The sequence below is a fragment of the Adiantum capillus-veneris genome, chromosome 11, assembly GCF_014529385.1.
Source record: "Adiantum capillus-veneris isolate H3 chromosome 11, ASM1452938v2, whole genome shotgun sequence".
Classification (NCBI taxonomy): domain Eukaryota; kingdom Viridiplantae; phylum Streptophyta; class Polypodiopsida; order Polypodiales; family Pteridaceae; genus Adiantum; species Adiantum capillus-veneris.
Genome location: NC_140941.1, coordinates 94,820,897 through 94,827,079, shown reverse-complemented (window position 1 = coordinate 94,827,079; position 6,183 = coordinate 94,820,897).

The window sequence follows — 6,183 nt, the reverse complement described above, 5'->3', positions numbered from 1 at the left end:
AAAACACAAGCTTCCGAAAAGGGCCACATCTAACCTTAATCTCTTCATTTGAGTCTTGCATAATCAAATCATACATCTCTGTGAACCAGAAATCAAAATTATAAACCTCAAGCTTAGCATCTTAACGTTGAAAAGCCCGTACAACTCATAATCATGTCTAAAATTAACGTCATCCACCAATTAGTAGCAAACATCACTTCAAGCAAATTAGTATTTACTTCAAAGTGAAGCAAAAGAAGCTCAACATAAAACAAAAACTTTGCCATTGAAAAACAATGCTTCTTCATCATTTTTAGCATTTTTAGCATTTGTGAATATGGATTAACCACATTAGAAACAACCTTTAATTTAGCTTCTTCAAAGAACTCATTTTCTTGACTTTGAGAAGCTTCTAGTGTCAAACTGACGATTGATTGGGTTTCCTCGCATTCTGCTTCAATTCAAGTTCACAAATTAGGAAAGTAGAGTTAGCTTCAAAATCCTTTGGTAAAAAAAAAATAAGTTTGTTCCAACGCCAAAATATAAGGGCCACTAAAATATGACTTCACAAAACTCAAATTTTTGACAATGTGATTGCATCATCCTATTGATTTGCACTGAAAAAGAACTCTCATTGTGTCAAGTTGAGCATATATGAGCATTCATGTTAACCATTTGATTTTGGACTAGTGAATCAAGAAAAATCTCATCCAAAAGACTTTGCATGTGCGCTTATTCAACAAACTATGCAAAGCTCAACTTTGCTACATTTGTGAGGTCTCAACATTCCCCTCATCAATAGAAAACAAGAAATCTTCAATCACATCATCCACTTTGTCAAATTTTGACTACAAAAACATTAAACTTGTGAAATCTAATTCAAATAGAGCACTTTCTATGTGGTTTCTAGCCTTCTTGAACACCATAAAAGCTTGGAAAAAATTTGAATCATCATGAAAAATTCTAGGTTGCTCTTTCAAGCATTCGTGCAAAATAGCATGATCTTCCATTTTAGAGAACATCGTAAAAAATTAGTACTTTTAGCTTCCTTTAGTTTCTTACTTTCACCTTGCAATGCAACATGGAGAAATCTTCCAAAAAGAAAGACCGTTTGGAAATCAAACACACCATTTCAGTATTCAGCTTGATTAGTTTTCTTTGTTGAAAATTTTGAAACTTGCTTCTTTGATACCCTTTCATTGTTGACACATGCATTGCATGGATGAAGTACCTCATTGAGGCCGTGGAGTTTTAGAAAAACCTCTTTTGAGTTAGCAAACCTGATGTTGGCTTAGGGGTTTGTATGGGAATTTGGTGGCTTCTTTAGCTCATGCCCATTTCTACTCCTTTTCTTGAATCATTGACACTCCCATTGGGTAAATCCACTCCTCATCATCAACACTACTCTCATTCCAATCAGAACTATCTTCAAACTTCTCTCCCAAAAATAAGAACAAGCTTTCAACACCCTTCTTATCCCCTTCTCTTTATGTTCAAGAAGATATTCAAATAAATCTTCAAGAAGACACTCCACATTTTGAACTTCTATTTTGTGCATCTATGCTTGTGAAGATTCTTTCTCTGTGCCTTAGTCCTCTAAGACGTCATTGATCACTCTGCCATTCTCTTAGACTCCTTAGTGGAAGAGGCTTGAAGTTTCTCCAACTCAAATTATGTTTACCTCCTCCTTGCAAGCTCTACTAAATACAAGATACAAAAACTTATACAATATCCCAACAACATATTGAACGCATCACAAATACTCCAGACAAACATAACAATGTTATGAAAAGGTGGAGGGGCACCAAAGGCTATATAAAAAAAACTAATTTCCTTATGTCAAAGGTCAATTGATTTGACTCCTTGCATTTTTAGTCAATCGGGTAGAACAACAAGAACTATTGTGGGAGATGGATATGAATTCTTCATATCATAAGTGGTGAAAAGAGGATGATTACGAGTTGCTTATACAAAGGATTCAAATTGGTTTCATTGAAGAGCAGTAGAGGTGACAATGCATTCAAGGTACATTGGTAAGTTTGTTACTTGGTGAAGCAAATGAGGGGATTTCATAAAGTGAGCAAGGTTTTCTAAGCGATCTCATTTTTGAAAGAGTCCCACCATGCATTTTTATCATTGAACATTGCCTTTAACTACCTTGTCTTAAACTAAGATCACTTAAAAGACAACAAATAATGATTACCAAAAAAAACTTGAATCATTTATTCCACACCAAAGAGAGGACATTAAACTATATAGATCAAAAGTAAAATGTACACATCGACATCTCAACAACACCATACTAAGTCAATGTTTAATATCAGAAAACATTTTCATGACTAATGCTTACACCCAAGGTTGTATGAGAGGGAACCCCATACCAAAAGAGGCACAAACTGAGGGACAACCATGTAGATGTTTTGTGTATGCTCATTGTAGCAAGTAGACTCAAATTCAACCAAATGCCTAAACAAATTCACTTTTATCAAATATCAAGGTAGGTGCGCAACTACTAAGCATACCAATTCCATCCTCAACAATACTATGCTAATAAACGCAAAACATAGACATCAACATCTCACCAATAACACATTTTTAAAATATGTTACATTATCATTAAGCATTTAAATTGGAAATGGTTGAGGCTGTTTTAAAAGAACAATGAAAACAACACAAAACTGATGAGAGTCATGAATATGATGTGTGTATGCTCATTGCCTCAAATAACTTCATTTATGTCAAAGAAATGTGGAGCATAACTCATGGACCAGTAAAAGGCCAAGCTAAGAACCTGCAAGAAGAGATTGTAAAGGTACACGAGTACATGTGCAACATCAGCCATCCACGTGACACCTTTGCAAACACCCCTCCATAATTCTTGCGTTGTTGTAAAACCGATGAGGCAGGAGGAATTTCATGTGTTTGACCTCCTCTTTGCATCTAGAATGCCCCAAAACCCAATAAACAACTAGTAATATACGTCATTCTAACACTTGGAGAGGGATTAAAAAAATAAAATGATGGGGAGATCAGAGATCAAGCATAATTATGTTGCTCTATACCATCCACAATGCAACCATTTAGTAGAGGCTTTTAATGAATTTTTGCAAAAGATCTTGTTGAAACCTGAGAAGAGCATTTAAAGAATCCGAATATATACTTGGCGAGAGGATTGTGGGCATGTATAGCGATTCAAAAATTAGCCACAAGTGGCACTCCATTTCATTTGTTTATGTTAAAGAATGTGTCATGCTAGAAGTAGAGTTTAATTTAGGAGGAACATGTGAAAGAGATCTAGGTGTGTATGCGTAGCCTCTTATTGGATAGTAAAATTGCTATCAAGCACTATGAGGACTTGGAAAAAAGAATGGCTAATGTAGTCAATTAAAGATAAGGCCAAGGGGTTGCATAAGGGCATGTTGGTGATGAGGTATAATAGTGCTTTGAACAATGCCTTCCATACAAAGTTCAAAACAAAATGGAGAGGTCTTGTTGTGCATGAGGTGTTTGACAACGAAAGCTATTAGTTGGATATTTGGATGGGAAAACCCATAAGGCAAGATTCAATGGAATCAAGTTCAAGACTTATGTGTCAAGGATCATGTGAAGAAGTAAGGCATATACAATAGAAACACAAGAAAGTGTTCCATGTTGGTTGTGTGGGAAATATGTGACGTTGTTGGGCGCAATTCTGACACCCCGTTTTTTGTAAATTTGTACATACGGACATGATGCCCGATGTCAAAAGGGTGTGTGGGCTTTCTTTTTGTGGGTTTTTTAGTTTGCTTTAGCAAGCACATGTACATGCATTGCAAGTCGCTAGTCTAGTGACAGCTGTCGGGCTATTGTAAGTGCCCGTGAGTTTTTGAAGTGAGACTTGTATATAACAAAAACTCATGTACAAACTTAGAAAAGTTCAGCCAAAGATCAGGATTTTGCAGGTTTGAGCTCGTTGTGCCTCCTTGATGGTTTCTGTTGCAGTTTTTGCCCTCGCCTTGCCTACTCTACGCGTAGTCGTACCATGACAGCTCCCTGTTCGCATCAATTTTGCATGTAGCGGCGTGTATATTCAAATTTGGTCATCTTTAGCTTTCTCGCCAGTCACTTTTCAAGCTTTCTCTCAAGTTTAAAGTGCCCCAATTGGAGTTGTGCTCTTCAGGTTACGACCAGTTCTCTGCAGGGTTATGGCTATGGCAGCCTAGTGGCAAATTGTGTGTAGACAGATTTGGAGGGCATGTATCTATGAATTGTGGAGTTGATGTCGCAGCTGTGGGTTTGTGTCGTTCAATTGTGAAAGGAGACGCTCTTGTCTTCATATGCATTGGTCAGCGTGTGCTGTAAATCCGTGCTTTGACAGGGTTTTGCTTCTATGTGACATAGTCTCTTGGGTGGGCGACGGCCAGTAAATTCCCAAGGGGACTGTTCTTGTTGGACTTGTGGTGTTACAAAGGGATTTTCAAAGCTTTTTGTGTTCTTGTAGTTCTCTTTCAACGCTCTTGGGTGACATCGTTATAGAGGTGTTTCAGTTTGCTTGTTTCCCAACAGTGTTTTGGTGCCCGCCCCACCGAGGAATCGTTTCAAGTTACCTTCAGTTTACAGGTTTTAGAAGTCATGGCGTTTAATTTTCTAGAGTTTAGTGGGAAATCAAATGAAAGTTCCAAAGGTTTCATTGAGAGAATGGAGTTTTCTTGCCTTCTTGCTGTCAAGCAAGACCCAGCGTTGGTGCTACGAATCTTCTACTTCTGTTTGAAGGGAGATGCTAGGGAATGGTTGGAAGGCTACGAAAAGGAGCTAGATTCAGCCCAACCTCCTCAAGTTATGACTTATGAAATGGTAAGGCATGCTTTTCTTACACACTTTCAACAGGTGGAAGACCCACAAAAGGTATGGTAGTCTATTCAAGGCTTGGTACAGAGTGAAGGCCAGACCATAGAAGACTTTGTGAAGGCATTCAATGTGTTATGGGCAAAGTGGTGTACATCTTTGGGGGCTGAAATTCCTCCAGCCATGTTGAAGAAGGACAGGTTTCTTGCAAACTTGAGAAGTAACTTAGGCTTGAAGGTAGAGCTTAAGCAGCCAAGGACCTTTGAGGAGGCAGTCGAAATTGCAAAGAATAAAGAGTGGAAAGCAGAGCGTCTTCATCAACTTGGAATCAATGTCGAGCCAAAGATTGAAGTGAAAGCGGTAGAGCAACCAAGGGTCCTCATTAGGGAGCTAGGTTATGATCAACAAGCTTCTCATGATTTGAATGCTTTTCGCAAGGAGATGCAAGAGGTTGTAGGTCTTATGAAGAATCTTAGTGTGCATATGATGGGAGGTGGAAGCGGTCAAAGCTATGGATATGGACGTGGTAATGGAAGCAATGAGGGGTTTACAGGTTAGAGGAAGAGGCATGGCTGGAAGAGGGGATATGTTTCAGTGCTACAATTGTGGTGAATGGGGTCATAAAAGCCCTCAATGTGACAAGCCAAAGAGAATGGGTGGTGACATGTTTCCTCTTCCTCCACAAATTCCTTCTCGTTCTCAAGATTATGGTATTGAGATTAAAGGGGAAGCAGGGCCAAGCGGTTTGACATCAGAAGAGAAGGGCAAAACAAAAGTGGTAAGCATAATCCATTTGGAGAAGAAGGAGGATGATTTGGGAGCTATGGTCATGCTTGTAGGTAAGAGGGTTACAAGAGATCATGACATGAGTGATGCAAGTCCCAGCCATAAAAGAGGGAAACAGGTTGAAACAGGTACAGGTAAAGAGAAGAAGAAGAGAAAACCCAGGAAACATTACAATGCATCTGACTTTCCTTTGGGAGAAGGGCAACCAAATTATAGTTTACGATCTGATTTGGTGAGTAGAAATGCTGATGTTACCTTTGGGCAACTCATGGAGATGTGTCCCAAGTTAAAGAGGCAATGGAAGCATGTAGTCAACCCCATGAAGGAGCATGCAAGGGGGTCAGTGAGAGTCCTATCTTTGAATGAGCTACCTGATATATGCCCTACTATGGATGCATGGCATAAGAGGAAGTTCATTGGAGAGGCTTATATTGATGGAGGTGCACAAGTATGTGTTATTAATCACGCTTGTGTATCAAAGTTGGGACTCAACATGGTGAAGAATTCAAGTTTTCGCATAAAGCTTGCCAACCAATCAAGGGTGAGGTGCTTGGGAGTTGTAAAGGACTTGGAGGTGGATGTATTTGATGTTAA